The sequence below is a fragment of the Protopterus annectens genome, chromosome 9.part0 (assembly GCF_019279795.1).
Source record: "Protopterus annectens isolate FY-2018-M chromosome 9.part0, PAN1.0, whole genome shotgun sequence".
Lineage (NCBI taxonomy): Eukaryota > Metazoa > Chordata > Ceratodontiformes > Protopteridae > Protopterus > Protopterus annectens.
The window spans coordinates 213,769,412-213,788,161 of NC_056743.1; the positions used below are offsets into that span (position 1 = coordinate 213,769,412).

General features: G+C 37.9%; 1 protein-coding gene across 10 annotated transcripts in view; it reads left to right on the forward strand.

The window, feature by feature from the left end:
* PLEKHA7 (pleckstrin homology domain containing A7) overlaps positions 1-18,750 on the forward strand; it is a 2,079,953-nt gene that overhangs the window by 1,438,283 nt on the left and 622,920 nt on the right. The gene's annotated exons all lie outside the window — the stretch shown is intronic.

Genomic DNA, 18,750 nt, shown 5'->3' on the forward strand with positions numbered 1-18,750 from the left:
CCACTGGTTTTGCTGGTAATGGCTGTAGCACAGAGTAGTCTCACTGGTGAAGCCTTATGGAAATACTACAGTTTGGAGAAAATAGCCATGTGCTCTTCCCCATAAATGGCACTGGGCACTGGCAGTAGATCTGCACCATAGAGTCAGAGTATCCTTCTCCTGATTTAACATTTTCACTAGGGGAAAAGTGAAAGCCAGCTTTTGATGGTGGGCATCCATTCACAACTGTGGGACAGGTTGAGATTCATACTGTGACTAGATGTGTTTATTGCAGAGCAGTGTGTCGGTATATGTCTGTGTGTGTGTGTGTGTGTGTGTGTGTGTGTGTGTGTGTGTGTGTGTGTGTGTGTGTGTAGATAAATGTATATTTGGATAGCCACCCTGTGAGAGGTAAGCATGGGAAGTCGTGAGTGTGTGTTTTGGAACATGTGTGCAGGTGTATGAGTGAGTGTGAATGGGGGTGTATAAGGGTTTCATTGTATTTCCTAGAAAGCGTATATGCGTGTGTGTGTGTGTGTGTGTGTGACCATGTGTGTGTGTTTATAGGGGAATGAATGAATGGATGTGTGTGTGTGTGTAGGTAAATGTATGTTTGGATAGGCACCCTGTGAGAGGTAAGTATGGGAACCCGTGTGTGTGTGTGGGTGTGGGTGTACACTCATGTATGTTTGTGATATCTATGCTGCCATGATGTGTGAGCTGATATGGAGAACACTAGCATGGTCAGTTTTGAAACAGTGACCAATTTTAACTCATGGTAATTAGCCAAATGAGGGGTTTCACTGTGCAGCTCTACCCTGTGTCTGAATCAGACATTCTCATTATCATGTTAATTGACCAGCTTGTGTTAACCAGTTAGCACTAGTAGAGGAATCTCATTGGATCCCAGTCTTAAAGAAGAGTAGACAAATTACTTCAAATTATTCAATGTTGTTAAATTGGTGCATCCCATTTTTTAAATTAGAAATTGTTAAATTTGTTTTCTGAATTAAGCACTATAATATATGGAATGTGTTTTTGTATGTATTAGTCTTGGTTGTATGAAAAAGAACTTCTGTCAGCAACTCTGCATTTGTTTCTGTTAATATTTCCTTATCGAGATTAAGAACAACTACACTTGTCTTCTTGAAAATAATAGGTTTTGTAGATGAATTAAAAAACATTATTACTGACAGTTTTGCTTGATTCCCCAGTCATTATTCTTTGTGGCTTGCTAGCTACCTAATAGCATGATTATTTATGTTTATGTTGTTTAACATCCTAGGACAACAGAAATAATGGTTATAAATTGCCTTTTTACAGCACAGTGTAATTTTTTGTAAATGTTTAGCTCTTTAAGAAGTTATGAATCAGGATTACAGATCACTGGAAAAAAAAAAAAAAACGGCATAAATGTTGTTCCCAGATTCTAGGTGCTCAGATGTCAGTATTACATAGAAATGTTCCAGTTATATAAAAGATAAATAACATAATTATTTACCCAGGTGAAGACTTAAAACAGTTGTTTGAAACTTAATTGTAAACAGCTATTTTTTAATTAAATAAAAACAAAATATCACAAAAATGTTCACACAGATGAATAATGTTCTATAAAAAGTCTTTTAGCTTGCAATTCTGTCTCCTTTAAAATGGTGTATAACAAGTCATTCGGTTGTATGGTGTAATTTTTCCAATCTGTTATTCTTTTGAAGCAGTTTAATCCATAAGTGGCTATTCAGTGTCGTTACAAGTTCTAATTGGTCATACTTTGGACATAAATGACTATGTCCATACATACTTTTCTAGTGCTATGTATGTCCACATGTAGTCCTAATGAATTTATCATTCCTTTCTGTTAGCAGCAATATAAATACGTTTCTGTTTAAAATATCTGCAAGATTACTTAAGTGCAGACTTTTTTGTGGTTTATCTAGTAGAAAACAGCTTAAGTGCTATTGTCCTTCCACATCTTGTATATTAACAAGAGGAACATAATTAAATCTAGCATTTAGAGGTTGGGTCATAGCACACCAAGAAGGTAAGTAAAGGAAGATTATTAGGGCTCAAACCGTAACATTTTTCCTTGCCTACCACTTGAGGTTTTTCTTCATCACTGCCTCATTTAACACCCAGTCATGCAACACCAACACCATGTGTATATGACAGTCGTAATTTCACTTTTTCTACACAATTTTTACTTACTTACTACCCTAATCATTTGCAACTTATTGAGGCATAACATAATGACTCTATGGTAATGTAAAACCAAGGGCTTTGCACTTTTGTGCTACCTTTGTACTGTAGAAATGAAACGTAAGTTATGTACACACCAGTATATTATATTTAGCTGGTATCTGTCCAGTCACTGGCACTGATAGACTTGGCACCTTTTGTGTATGGCAGCAGCACCTCTTGCTAGCTCAAGCTGCTCCCCATCCAATAAACTCTTGCTCTCCTGTGATTTTCCATACTGAGTGATACTGACTTGCAAGACTTTATCTCATATAATTATGGCATTACATGGCATTACATAAAATAGAACTGTCTATCCCAAAGAACCACAAGGCCAAAATCCAGGCCTCTGTTGTCGTTCTAAGTGACTATGTATATCTCACTTTGGAAGGTGGTAGGTTGTTCCATTGTCTGGACAGGACCAGTATAAATACATACATTATGGACTTACCAGAATGTAAGATTTAGGTGGTATCTGACCTGAGGCTGGAACTGATGAACAGAATCCCCAACAGGCTGGGGCTGACTTATGACAACAAGCAGTAGAGAATGGAAGATCCAGAGGAGGTCTAAACTCAAGACAAAATATCTAAGCTGTAGTGTTTTACAAAAGTATGTAAGTTAGACCAGATTGAAACAGCACAAGTTTCTTGTAGTGGTACATTTCAGATGAAGGCTGCGGATGAAGACTGAGAACTGACAGTGTGTGTTTCTGCCTAGATGGCAAGGATCTCTTACTAGAGGAGTAACAAGAGGTAGTGTAGTTTGGTTTTCATTTAGACAATGTGACCTTAGTTACTTTGTGATTTTTTTTAGTATGTGAGAAGGAGGTGAACAGTTGCTCATCCTTCTGGAATTCTTTTGTTCTTTAAAGGTAAAATCTGTTTTGTTTCTGTAAAGTTAAATAATGAAGCTGATATTCTCCTCTGTAGGAATTATTTGGAAAGAATACTGTAAGATGGATAAACTTATTCAAATTTGTCTTTATGGCCACTTTGGGCAGGATCAGTTACTCGTCAGTGTCACTGTCATTATAAGCAATAATGTGAGTGAATCTAGAGGATAAAGCCTGGAGTTTTGAAACTCATTTAGCAGAAATAATGGTTTCCAGACAGATGATCTTCCATGTCATGCATGTAATATTAGTGGAGCCAGAAGATTCAGATGAAGAAAGTGTAAGTTTCTCCAGAATGAAATATAAATCCCTCAAAGTGCAGCAGGGCAAGTTAAAGGTAGTCTAGAGAAGAAAATAAAAACTCATTTTAAGAATGCTTTACAAAGTTTGTGTGAGGTTGAGGACAAAGAGGTAAAACTTTAGTAAATAAGAGGATAATGGATGAACTTTAATTGATGAGTAACTAGCACATTTGTTTTAAAATGTCCACTAGAAAGGTTAGCACTTGGGATACTGGAATGGAGAAGTGATGTGCATGCCATTGTTTAGACAATAAAGAGACTTTTTTTCCATTTTCCTTTATATATCTTTGTAGAATAGGGTCTTTTTGAGACTCTAATCAAATTGAAAACTTTGGATGGGATCTAAGGTCCCAGGCCAGTGGTAGAAGTGGAGAAACCATGCAGTTAAGTGAAGGGACCAGATGTCTGCGTGAAGCTGTATGGACAGGTGGGAAAGCAGAAGATAGTGCTGAAGAAGAAGAAGAAGCAGGGGTCCTTTTTTCAGGTGAGGCCACAAGAGGAGGAGACAAATTTGGCTGGGACAGAATGGGGCTATGCTATTGACCTTGACTCTGCATTTTTTGGCTTTCTGTAGAAACTTGTTTATGTGTGGAAATGGAAGAAATTGTGTCCTGGGAGAAGTCCATCAGAGGAATAATGGAAAGGAACTTGCAACATTTTGTGATTAATGGTGAAGCAAGGAGATTGCAACAAGGTCTCCTCTACTTTTGGAAAATCTCGAGTGCTGCTGAATGTTTAGTTATCATGATGGCAGGTACAGGCCGAACTAAAGATGTTTCTTAACTGAGGTTGTCTGCATTTGACTACAAGAGCAGGTATTTTACATAAGCCTGTCTAAGCTGTGTAGTTTGCAACACTGGTTGTAATGCTTGACTACATTATGTCCTACGAGTCCAATGTAGGACTCTCAAGTTGAACCTGGCATGTAGAGCCAAATGAATGGAAGCTGCTGTAAGTCATAGCACCTTGAAAATTACAGCGGCAGTGGGCATTTGTTTGCATGATAGTGTTTGTTTCCATGATAGATGTAATACTGCCTGAGCTCTGGTGAATATCTTGTCTGGGGGTGGACTGGTCCCCTAGCTCACTGTATCTAACTGGCAGCCAATAAAGGTTAGGGATATGAGGGATCCAGTTGTGACTTTGCTACATTGTAATCTCAAAGGATAGGTGTAGGTGGGACAGATATCTTCTTGCTGTAATTCCATAGTAGGTGCAGTGATGAGCTACTTATGTAGGTAGAAAAGGTTACTTACCTCTAACAGATGCGTGTGAGCTCCAGGTGGAACCATGCATTTGATAAACACCCAGGGGGGCTGTGGTGAGGTAGTATGACAGGACTGTGAACTTATAATGACTGGCTCCCACCTAAAAACATAAGAATCTTGTTGATGACCTGAGTGTTCTGACATGAGGGTAATCATCTTGGAGATCCAAAAGGCACATCCAGTCTCCTGCCTGAAAGCATGGTAAGATAGACTGCATTATTACCATCCTGAATTACTCTTTCTTCATGTACAGTTTCAGATGACTGAGGTCCTAGCTTTTTTGGGCACCAAGAAGAAACAACAGTGAAATTTGGACCCTCTCTGGTCTGATGGGAGCTCTTTGATGCCTTTTATCATTAGGAGGTTGTATACTTCCTGCTGAGACACCCCCCCCCCCCTCTGGTGGAGTGGTACTAAGGGTACATTGTTGGGCAGGTGTTTTGGCAATTTTAAAAAAATGATATGGAGTAGCCTCTGGGTATAATTTCCTCTGATACTTTTGTCTTGTATGATATCCAACCATACAGATAAATGCAGGTAAAGATGTCCCCAACTTCCTCTAGAATGGGACTGTTGGGCAATCACTTAAGATTCATACTGGCAGAATATTTGAAAAAATCCTCTGAACACCTAGTGTAGGCTACCTCTGTCTGTTCGGAGGCTATTAGAAGAGAAAGCCCCTATGCTGCAAGTGCCTCTGTCATACTGTTGTGTGTTCTGGGACTATTGGGATTTGCAAAACCATAGTTTTGCTCCTTTCTGGTTCCTTTGCTAGGACCTCTGAAGGTCTGAAAACGTAACTCTAGGAGCTGTGAAAATGTTGCCTCTTGCTCACAGTGCAGTAATTTGTCCTTAACTTTTTGCCTAAACAAGGAAGGTCCATCAAAAGAAACCTTAATAAAAGCCACCTTGTGCTTTGCAAAGTTGGTAAGGCATAACAAAGCAGGGCTGCATGTTGCAATGCCTGAACCAGCTGCTGTTGCTGCGCCATGCACTGCATTGTGCAGTAAGCACATGGATAGAGAAAACATAATTTATGGGCACCACTTGGGCAACTAGCTGTGTTCTTGGTTCACCCTTTGGCAACATTTCAGAGTATCCATATTCTTGGCAGCTAGGTACCTCTTAGACCTTATCGTATGTGTCAAGTCATTCATCTCTAACAGAAAAGGTACTCGGTGCATATACTTGCTTTCTAAGCCTATCCATCATCCTTGACACTTTGGGGTCTGCAACACTTTGCCCATTTTTTATGGGATAGTCTGTGCAATATCTAACTCTCTAAATACTTTGGAGCACACCATATCAATAAACTTGTTGATGGGATGTTACTATTCAGGTCCCTGGGGAAGAGGTCCTATAAGCTTCTTGTAAAATCTCTTCTTCAGAGAATGTAGAGTTGACTAGCCATGATCCCCTCTGTTTCCTAATTTCCAGTATCTCACTGAATGTGCATCTTCAGGAGGAAATTGGGGGACTCATCATTTCAGTGAGTTATGTACCTGAGTGGGAGACTCTGAAGGGGTGTCTAAGTGCTTCCGCTTGCATTGTCTGTTCCTAAGTAGGCTTAGACTCATCAGATCTATCCTGAGAAAAAGCTATCCCAGATCTTGACAATCCTTTCTTATAAAATCCTCTGTCCTGTGGGTCTAAGGTAGAGTAATGGCTCCAAGTCTCATCTTTACTGGTGTCTGTGGGTGGAAATGGCATAGTATATACCTGTCCTTGCAGCTCCAAGTCTCATCTTTAGTGGTCCCTATGGGTGTAACTATCATAGCATGTACCTGCCCCTGCACAAATATCATCTCAGATATGATCTGTGGTGATCCTTCTGCCAAGGTACCTGGACCTCAAAAATGTTTGCACTGACTGCATTAGTGTCAGTACCAAAGGATGGTCACTGGCACATGTCATCAACACTGATATTTCTGGGGTCAGGGGCACCCAGGATGAATTAAGTGCTGAGAGCATCAATATTAGCAAGGGCTTTAAATTAGTTGGGACTGGAATGGGCACTGAGAGGCGAGCTCTGTGGTCCTAGGGAGCACACCTCTCAACCTCTTGGCATAAGAAATCTGGACAAAGCAAAAAATAATGGGGGGGGGGAGTCCCAAAAATAGGGACAAATTTTAAACATTAATCTTATAAACTTAGAAAGTTGTTAGAATAAAAGGTTTTGTGTGAGTATGCATTTTCTAAATTATATGAAATCTGAAATTTAAATATCTGTCATTATTTAGTGGCATCAGTCCTCAACAGTTTGCCAGAAAATCACAAATTTTATGAGGAACAGATCAAAAATATGACTAAAAAATCTGGACATTCTGTGAAAATCTGGACAGTTGAAAGGTGTGCCAGTATCAAGTGCTTACAGTGTCGAAGCTCACTTGTCCACTGGCAAAAATTATATTGACTTCAAAGAAAAAAATCTCCTTTGGTACTGAAAACATATTCACAGGATTTTTAACTGGTTCCCTGGTTCTGGGGTTCCAGGATTTGAAACATATCTTGTGGTAGAAATGGTAGTGAAGGTGGTTTAAGGTTCTTTTCTTCTCTCATTGCTGTGAATGGTATTATAATTGAACCTTCCCAAACACTGACATTTTGTCCCAGTTCAGTTGTGGGGACTCTGGAGGAACCTGAAAGAAAGAAAAGCTATAGCTGATGCAGGGCACAAAGAGAAAAAGCAGGAAAGCTCCTGCTCTGAATTGCACCCACCACCTCGGACCACAGTCGGAAGAAAACACAAATACTTTTTTTCTTTTAAATATAGTGGATAATGAGGATATGAGGAGAGAAAAGGTAAGAAGAAAAAATAAAGATCAGAACTGACAAGAAAATAAGTGCTAGAGATCCTAACCATAATATAACTCTGGAATATCAAAAAAAAAAAAATAATGGTGGAAAATTTCATTTATCTGAGGCAGAAAACAATAGTAAAACACAGTCATTTCTCGAGTATTGTGCAAAGACACTTTTGCCCAATGGTTCTTGGAATTCATAAATTCCAACGCCCTGGATCAGCTAATCCATAGTCCCACCACGGGCTCCAATATCCTAGACCCATTACCAACATGGGAAATCGATGCTCCACACCTATGGACACCCCCTCGTTAGTCAGGTCTTGACCATAAGCTAATCACCCTTAACATCCACATCCCACCCCCAACCCCCAGTAAGGAAACCTCCATAAAAAACTTCTCCAAAGCCAACTTCATGCTACTCAAATCAGAAGTGACAAACTTCATGACACCCATGCAGACGGGAACTGAAAGTTCAACTGCTGAATCCTACACTAAGGCACGGTACGAGCACATCCACTCATGCATGAATTGTGCCATCCTAAATAGAACCAAGATGTTCTCATCCAAAAAAAGGAAACCAATCTGGTGGTCCCCTGCCGTAAACAAACTTTATAACAAAAGGAAGAAACTGTTGCAGAAAAGAGGAAAATCCCAGGATGCAAAAATTTCCCTTTCCAGCCTCAGTAAGAAACTGAGATCCCTCATAAAATCCTCCAAAGCTAGTTACGAAAGTAAAATTGCCAAAGATTCCAAAGACAACCACAAGGCATTCTATAACTATGTCAAGAATCTAAATGGCAATGCTCAGATCTGCTCTGAGATAAAACAGAATAGCATTTAATATACTGATCCCAAGAATAATGCCAATATCCTGGCAGATCGATTCAGTGCCAACTTCACCCCCTCTCACCCCCTAAATGGCCCATCTCAATACCGGAAGATTGCCAAATTCCGGTAATAACGGCCACACAGGTAAAAAACGCACTCTCCAAAGCTAATAATGCAGCATCCATGGGACCAGATGACATCCTGGGCTGTGAACTACATGAACTGCAACATGAACTGGCACCTCACCTAAGTGTCATGTTTAATCATAGCCTCACCTCAGGTTTTGTGCCCACTGAGTGGCGCAGAGCTACAGTTATCCCACTACACAAGGGGGGATCCACCTTGGATCCTGCAAACTACCATCCCATCAGTCGGACGAGCCTTATTTGCAAGGCCATGGAGCGTGTTATCATGGAACTTATAAACAAAGACATTGACAACCTTCAAACACTGGACCCCACCCAGTTTGGGTTTGTGAAGGGCCGATCTTGTCTCCTGAACCTGATTGACTTCTTCAAATCAATCTCCAGAGCCATGGACAAGGGTAAGGTGGTCCACACAGCCTATCTAGACCTTGCCAAGGCCTTTGACAACATCTCCCACTCTGGAATCATAGATAAACTTACTAAGCTGGGCATTAATCCCTACATCACCCAATGGGTTGCTAACTGGCTTACTGATAGAACCCACACTGTAAAAGTAGCCAACTCCAAATCCAGCTCCAGACAAGTGACAAGTGGAGTACCTCAGGGTTCAGTCCTGGGACTGCTCTTTTTTGGCATCTACTTCTCTGAAGTACAGGCCAACACTAAGGAACTCTGGCTAACAAAGTTCACAGATGACTGCAAACTGGGAGCCATTATTGAATCCCCAAGTGATGTGGATACTCTACAAAAGAGCCTTACAAAAACAGATGCTTGGTGCTAGAGCCATGGGCTCAAGCTCAATGCCAAGAAATGTATAGTTATCCCCTTTGGGAAAAAAACGTGTACCTGTGAATTACCATATAGGTGGCAGTACACTAAACACTGAAAGTGTGATAAGAGACTTAGGGACACTTTCTCTCACCTTCGATAACCACATTGCACAACAGTCAGGAAATCCTTCTATGTGGCACACCTCATCACTAAGGGCTTTTCATCCAGAAAAAAGGAGGTCATTGTTCCATTTTTCTCATCCTTCATTAGACCCATTATAGAATACAATGCCCCATTTGGTATGTACCTCTCAAGACATCTGCAACAACTGGAAAGGCCACAGAAATACCTCAGTAAAAGAATCACAGGCCTAAAGCAGATGCCCTATGCTGTCCACATTAAAAAACTCCAGCTATACTCTGTCGCATATTGTCTACTCAGAGACAATCTCTGCTTAACATACAAGGCCATGTCAAACCCAGAGCTATTGGACATGCTACACTTAAAGAAATCCCAATCCCTCAGAGCCACATGCTCCAGGGATCTAAACCTTGTCATCACAATAAACAAAACATGCTGGAGGGATAGGTTCCTGACCCAGAGACTCCCCAGACTTTGGAATAGATTGCCCATACATGTCAAGCAGAGTGCCTCTTTGGCCCTCTTCAAAAGGAACCTTAATGATTGGATGGGAGAAAGTAAATTCACCCCGGGGATCACATCAGTCGCCCTGCTAGACAGGGGTCCAGGGAAGTAAATAGTGTGGGAAGAAATAGCCAGGGAATTGTTATGGCTAGGCTTGTATAGGCCCTAGGGCTGATAGCCTAGTACCAACCTATGAACCATTGCATACCAGCTACAAGATCTGGAGATTCTTAGGAGAGCATGGACATATGGGATAGGGAAGGACCTTGAGCTGTAAGTGTTGTTACCATGAAGAAAATGTGCTAAGGCAACTAGTCCATCAATTCTAGTGTCCAGACAGGACAGCATAAATCCTATGTACTTATGTAATTAATTACTGGATTGTCCATCTGGCATAGGCTCATATTCAATGGAAGCAAGAAAAGAAAATAGAAAAAAAGGAAGCATATCCATAATTATAGTACTCTGATTGGGAAACATGTAGTCCAGTTCACGAAGACTCATTAAACCAGTATGTTACAGTAACTTAACAGAAGTAGAAGGTTTAGTTACAGGAACATTTTAACATAACCAGTGAATGTTGTAAGATTGATTTTCAGCCTGTGATGTGATGCTGTGACATCAAGTTAATAGGTCACATTGTGCAGTGATAATGTATTAGTGATAGTTTAATTTGGGACTAAGAGTTTAGCAGTTAAAAACCACAACAGAAGTAGGAAGCGCAATATAGTTAAAAAAAAAAAAAAAAAAAAGAGTACCCATGATATCGACATTGTTGTAAGCCATTAAGTCACAGAAAATGCTGCAGAAGAATTAATGGCCTTAAAAAGAGAATGAAATGTTAGTACCAGGAATGGATGGTAAAGATAATAGATATTATAAAGGGTTATAAAAAAATCAGGAAAAAGGTATGTGTTAATCTATTGAATGGATGGAAATAAGTTTGTTTTACTAATGAGAGTATTAGTGAAGGTGTGATTGAACTTATTTGGATAAGGGAAATAGAGAAGATTTAAGTGGAGACAAACAAAGATAGAGAAATTTAGGGCTGGAAAATGGAAATGAGGGATATGTGGTATTAAAGGGAAACAGATGAGAGATGCTTATGATATTAAAATAATAGTGTATAAAATTAAAGAGGAAGGAAAAGATGAAAGAATTATAGGGTATGATATAGAGAAGGCTTATGATAACTGTGATGATGTGAGGTAGTACAAGCTGTGCTAATTGGAGTAGGGCACTGCATGTGTAACATATGCCAGCATACCTAGCTGGAGTTTTGTAAAGAATTATTTGAATATCAAACTGATTTATATATATACTTGTGTTAAAAATGCATTTGGAAAGTTGCTTGTGTTAAAAAGTATCAACAGTGGGTCCTGCTAGACAGAAAAGAAGCATACATGTATGTCAGACTATATTGTTGTAGCTGATGAAATGCGTATACTTTAACAGAGGATACTGTAAGGGAAGGGGTTAAGCTCAGCCAGCTAACCTTAAGAAAAATAGCCTGAAATTAAATGACTTGGTTTATGCCATAAAGATTTTATGTAACATATCTGAATGCAGCCTTATAGTCTGGGTGGAGATGGCAGAGCGCGTGTGTGTGAACAGCTACATTGAACAGGGACATTGAGAGCACCAATTTCACAGAGAGCATGATGGAGGACTTGGCTTGGAACACCCAGCTAAGGACTCAGCTCTATAGTGGTTAGTGTGGAGTCTTATTTGCTGCCTGGAGAGGAAGCCCAGTCCCAAGACTAGAGTATGCATTCTCTGTGTGCTCTTAAGGGAAATTGTACTTGGTGTAGAAGGCTGCCTTTGAATATAGTATGTGTGTCTGTTTTTCTCACGGTAAACATTCCCCACCAGGCACAGCAGTGAGGATTCAGGCTCATTGATCACTCACCCAGAGGAGGGCCATCACAATAACATTAATAGAGAAAAGATTATGGACATTTTAGAGCAATATGGGACTGATAAAGCGGAATTGATATGGCAAATTCGATTATATGCATATAATACACCTGGATTGAATGACGTGTTCTATAATGCCTATATTAAAAATTAAACGTTTATGTAGATAAAAATATACGTATACATTTATTGATACATAGACATACATCTATTTGATATGTATTTGGCATATTGTACTATTATTGTAATAAATATGCAAGTAGGCATGTATTTGCACATATGTAGAAATTCAGTTTAAAGTGATAGATATATGCTAATGTAGATATATAAGCTGTTGTTAGTTTATACGGTGAGTCTTTTTACTGTATTTTTTGCTACATGTTCTATTTATGTAAAATTTATATAATATTTAGGAATGTTTGATTATATATTTTAACATACAAGGTAGAATATAAGTAGGACCTTAATTTTTTTAATTAATATTGAAAAGATTTTAAAGGAAAGGGATGAATATCACTTTAAATAAGTGTATCAGCTGATTTAACTGTTTTACTTTTTAAATGTCATTAATTAACTTGTAATATATCTGAATAAGTTCAAGTATTGGCTTCGAACGAAAAACGCTTCATAATAAAGTATTTTAGCTTTCAACCACGGCTGCCACAATTGGATTTTGGATTTTGAAGTTTTATTTGTCTGTCTTGTACATGCAATCTTTGTCATTGTCTTTATCTCAGTATTTTTTCTTTGTATTGCTAAGTGCATTTCTTACTTGTTATTATCTTTGCCAGAGTAGCCCGAGTCATGGCTGAAAAGGGTCCTGCGATCAGTTCACTTTCCTTGTTACCAAAGTATAAATAAATACAAAATAGAGACAAAAATGGGGGTGAAAATGACAGAAATTATTAAGGAACTAGTAAAGCACATTTTTATTCTACATCATTCATGAGAGAGAAAAAAAATCTTCCCACTGAAGGCATTGGGAAGTAGCAGACAGACTTACTTTGGAGTCCTAATACTTATCAATTGTACTTGATACAGCAAGGATCATTTACTGCAGTGAGAGTTTTCACACCTCAGAATGGCAGTGTGGGGGAAGCTCTGTCTATTCTTTTAGAACTACAAACTAAGCCCTTTACAAAAGCATGCTATTTAACTACTTTCTTTTGCTGGAAGTAGCTAACAGTTATTTATACCATAGAACAACCTCTGACAGGCACATAAATGAGGTTCCTTCAGGGAAACATAGAAGTAATTCTGTTTCAGAAGCTGCGTTTAGATGACAGTGCTTCACAGTCCTGCCATCTATCTTAATGGCATTAGAAAACACCACTTCCTTATGTCTAGCATGATTCATATAGATAGGACTTGAAATGTATTCTGGGAAGAAGGAATGAAAGCAAGAAATCAAGATCACATTACCAAGGCAGGCTCCATCATCCTCCATTTTGTGGGAAATGCATTAAAATTTTTAAAGAAGCACTTGGAATGATTTTGAGGCATTAAAATAGATCAGAAAACAAAGATGCAATGAAAAAAGTCATGTTTTTTTAAGTTCTAAAGTGGAGTTTTCCTTCAGTGCCTTTAAACCATGAAGCAAAGAAAGCCTGTGAGAGAATCAACTTTTGTTTAGTGGATTTTATTCAGCAAGGCTACCTTAACATAAGTCTTTGTTGGACATTTTGCCATACTTATCTGGGTATAATTTGTATAGGTCTGAAATGATGCTGTGGAGAGGAAAGCTTTATGTTCAGTACCTGTACTTCCCAGGTTGGCAGGTACAAAACATATACTGCATCATAAGCAGGGTAGTCAGACATATCATGTCAAAATGAAAGACACTGAACCCCTTGTGTCAGAATAGCAGGCAGTGAGTCATCTTCTTATGGTATCTGGTCCTTAGCCACAATACCACTCTAAGGATTTTAGTTGTATGATAAGGCTCATTCAAGAAAAAGGTAGTATGTTAGTGAGTATGTACATGGTTCTTGTCAGCAAGAATAGTGTGCAGCCCACCATGGCTTTCTTCATGTCTGTGAGCATTGATCTCTTCAGATTGTTGTTATGGTAAACTAGTGTGTATTTTTTGAGGGTTTGAGTATTGGTAGATTTTGTGCAGTCAGTGTATTGTGTTTGGTTCTTTGGTGTTCAGGGTATGTATTATTTGAGATTGTATGATATAATTGTGTCTATATATTCTTTATTTCAGAAGTCTGTATGTAGGTACTTCAGTGTGAGCTTATGTATATATTTTTTTCTTTTTCCAGACATCTTATTTCACTCATTCCATGTCGTGTGTGTGTGTGTGTGTGTGTGTGTGTGAGTGTATGCGTGCATGCACGTGTCTGTGTGTGTACGCACAAGTGCATGCATAGATGGGGCTGTTGGTGTAAGTGTATCATACTTAGTGTTTGACCTGAAGAGTGACTATTTAAATAAATGAAAGGTGTGTGGGAAAGGTGCATTTGGTAACAGCTGTACAGCCATAATTTGCATCACTAAATGAATGCAAAAATACATTTTTCTGTATATGAGCTATATAATATGCAGCTGTCAAAATAGTCACAAGTGGTTAAACTTTCTTTACAATTGTCTTGGAAGAAATAACAAAAACTCACATACTTATAGTCATATTTTCAGTCCAGTGAAAAGTTTGCAGATCTATTTAAACATTTTCTACCCTCTTTACTTTCAAGTAAGTTCAAGTATTGCTACGTTGATATGATTAGATATGAAGAAACCAGAAATCTAATATTGTCTACCCTGACAGGCCCTAAACTTACCTTGAGATAAATAAAACAGATAGCAGCAGGACTGAGGGGGAACAGGTCAAGTACCTTTCAACATGGTTTTGGGAAGCAATGCCCTCCTGAGATGCAAGCAAAAGAAACATCTTGGTGATAGTTATGACAATATACTTTGGTAAAGTACTATTTTTAGAACTAGGTATATATATTCTGTAAGAGAAATACAGTGAATAGTTTTACTTATCTTAAAACAGTAAATATATCTATTAGCATAGCATACTGTTATCATCTTCTGATATTGTCTTATAATTATGTCATTTGACAGTGTACAGAGTTTGCATGATGGCTCTGTGATGATTATGTTCTTTTTTTTTTTGGAGATAGCAGTTTATTCCAAAACTACAAAGACATGTTGACATGTGGTTTTGGAAGTGTTAAACTGTCCGTTAGTATGTATATAAATATGGGGGTGAGTGGGTGTGTATGTATGTCAGGAATGTGGATCCAGTGATGGGACTGTTGCCCATTTGAAACTGGTTATTGCCTTGAACATTTGCATAGCAAATATATACTGCAGCCCCCAGCAAACTTGAATAGAAGACAAAGGGCATAAAAAATGGCCTAATGGTCAGAATGTTTTTGCTTTATATTTGTATAACGTTTACAAATTAGTTTCTCATTCTGCTTTTTTATTATTAAAAAATACTACCAGTTTTGAGAATGGACACACTCGCCTTGCTTAGGTTCAGTCACTAGAAGCACTAAAGGCTTTCCTGAATGGCACAGAGTGTTTAATGTTGCTTGTATGAAGAGCTGTCATAGCACAAAACACACAGTGTTTAATGTTGCTTGTATGAAGAGCTGTCAGAGCACAAAACACACAGTGTTTAATGTTGCTTGTATTAAGAGATGTCAGAGCATTGCTATTACTATTTTTTAGTTCTCTTATGAAGTTAATTTTCTGTGCAGTTTAATTTTATGAAGTGCTTGGGGCTTAGAGTGACACACACTACTAAACATATTCTTACAGCAGCAAGCTACCTAGATAGAACTGCAAAAAATGTCAAAACAGAGTAATGGAGCATTGAGAAACATTGACTTGTGGAAGGCCATACCAAAAAAAAAATGTGTATATATATATATATATATATGTGTGTGTGTGTGTGTGTGTGTGTGTGTGTGCAGCTTAGGCAAAGTTCAAGAACTGGACTGGATTACAGATGTATATTAATTATTACAAAAGTCATATTGAGTTGTAACTTTGGGCACCTGTTACAGTGTTTTACTGCTAGCTTAGGTAAACTGATCAGCTTGTTTGAAAAGAAAATTACATTATTATTGATTACCATACTTGCACTTAATGCTAGAACAAGTGAGATTTCAGATGTTGATGTTTGCTATATGGTTACTGACAGAATGTTGTTTTTTTGAAAAGCATATCATGTCATATATGTTTAAGTGAAGGAACTTGTCTTGTGATCCTACTGCTGTGAAGTGTAACTCTGAAATTTGATCAACAGAAAAATTTGTCACTTTAAATTTAAGAAATGGTCTGCCAATGTTAATGCTTTATACGGTCTGGTAGGCAAATTTCCTTTGACTACCTCTGAGAGCATATTTATGCATTCAGTTTTGGCTTCATGAATACCCTAAACATTTAAACAGTGGTACATTAATGAATGCTGGACTTAAGTGGATGGTTTGCTTTTATAACCTCAATCTGTCATTAATGCTGTAAGGTTTCATCATAGTATGGTTTAATTTGTGTTGACTTGTTATGGGTTAATGGTCTCCTGAAGCAATTATGGTATGGTGTGTGCAGCATTGTCAACCAGTGGTAATATTCCTGCCTCCCAGCTCTTGAGCCTGGGGTTCAGTCCTAACCACTGGTCACTACATGGAGTTTGCTTGTTCTTCCTGTGTCTCCATGGGGTTTCTCCACAAGCTGCAGTTTCCCCTTACCTTCCAAAATCATACTGGTTGACTGACTACAGCAAATTGTCTATATATATGCACATATTTTGTATACACATTTACTTTTCCACTTATTGCCCAGATCATGGCCGTAGAGAGTCCATGGACCAGTTCCCTTACACAGGTACAAATAATAATAAAAACATATTTTCTTTATGGATGCCTACCATGAAGTAAGTTTGCTCCAGCAATGTGTTGTAGTAATTGTCATTTAGCTTCTATCTGTGCAATTCTTTCACTGAGAGTTTGAAACAAAGCTATTGTGTATTCATTTTATGTTCACTGCTGTGCTCGTGCTACTTATTAACTGTTGCATTTGCTACAAAAGTATCAAAGAGGAAGTAACATTAACTTTGTAAGCTTTAGAGACAGTCATTTCTTATTACGGTTTTCATTGCTCAGTTTAGCATTCTTTTGTGACCCATCACACTGATTTCTTTCCTTTTCTTATGATGTTTTGGGTTTGCTTTCTGCTCTTCCTGTTGTATATTGTTGGCGAGAGGGAGAGACAGCCTTTTCTTCTCAGAAGGCCTTCCTGACAAGGCATCTGCATGTAAGAATAGGTATTTCATATTCCATCATTATTTTTGTGTGTGTTTGTGTAATCGTCAAGCTTTTGTCTTCAGCCAAAAACATGTTGCAAATATTTAAAGTGGTAGTACTCATACGTAATGTGTTCAATTTTTATGTTGTTTAATATTTGATAATGAGCTTGATGAAAATGTGTTGTTAAGTATTGTTTTCTAATCTGTCAGTCCAGCACTAATCTACAAATTGAAAAGATACACAACACATAGAGTGCTTTAGCTGTTACTGTACAGGTCAGGTTGATATCAAAGCTTCATGTGCTGTAGCATATATAGTGAGCATTTTAGTTATTGCCATAAATAACAGGGATGAAAGCTTTGAATTATTAGCTTGCTCATGAAGACACACAAACTTGTGTTTATATGCCATATTTATTATTTGCTCTAAATTTAATGAGGTTAAACATTGACTTGAGAGTAAAAAAGTTCCAGCAGCAAGGTCAGCAGTTTCACTGTCTACAGTTGAGATCATGTTGGAACCTTCGCACTAGATTAAACCAGTTTTATGTTGTCAAAACTGCCACTGTGTTTGCAGAGCCAAGAATGGTGAAGGATTAATATTTTAGCTACAGCAGCAGAATGGAAGGGCAAGCATTTCACAGTCATACAAATAAAAAATAACTTTCTATGACTATTTCTGTTTTTCTTTGTAGGCACACACACAAAACTAATCCGCATTTATAAGACTTGCATGTAATAATAACATCATTAATTAATACTAATGACATTATGTAAAAGTAAAGTAAAAATAAGGGTTAATCCCCCACATTTTGCTTGCACTGCAGTTGGTCTTTCAATACATCTTCAAGCATCAAAGAAAATAATAACATCTTGATTTTTATTTGTTCTCAGTACAAAACAAAAGGGTTTTTTTTTCTGCTCCAAAAATGTATAAGCAGATTAAAGGATATGTAATTGTAGCTACTATACACGCTTTTTAAAAGACGTGATTTTTGTTTGAGTATGAAGTCATGGTAAGCAATGACTGGGTGACCTCACCTACTGAATAGCAGAATGCCTGTGCAGTCGTGTCAGCACTGCTTAAAATAACAAATTAGTGCCGTTTGGCAGCTCGTTTTTAAAAATGGTTGTTGGGTTCTGGTGACTAATGTAATGTGTTCCAAGCAGCAGACTGTTCTGTCATTTGGGTACTTCCTGGATTGGGTAAGACATTTTATTTTAGTGTCATTTTAAATGATAAAGTATAAATCAAAATAAGTTGTATGGGTTATCTTATAAAAAAGTTCATTATCTGTAACTGTTGAGATAATTTTCCACGAGACTAGTGTTTTTGTATTCTATCTGAAAAAATAGCTTCATCATTTTAAGTCCAGTTGTCACAAATTTTTCTCTTCTGAAAATTCAACATATATTGTTATTGAAGAGTGATTATTTGGATGTTTGAGTGGAGGATGAAATGATAGATTTCACACATTATTACATCACATTAGATTCTAGATAATGAAAACTAAGTCAGACCTAACGTGTTGGATGTATTCTTAATGTAGATACATTAAGCACAACAGCAGGCTTATTCAGTTTTTTTTTTAAGTCAGTAATATTTGATAGTTTTGGTAGCAAGTTACACAACACTGACACTAAAAACTGTTAATGAAACAAACTTTACACAAATTAGTGAATTTTACATACAATAA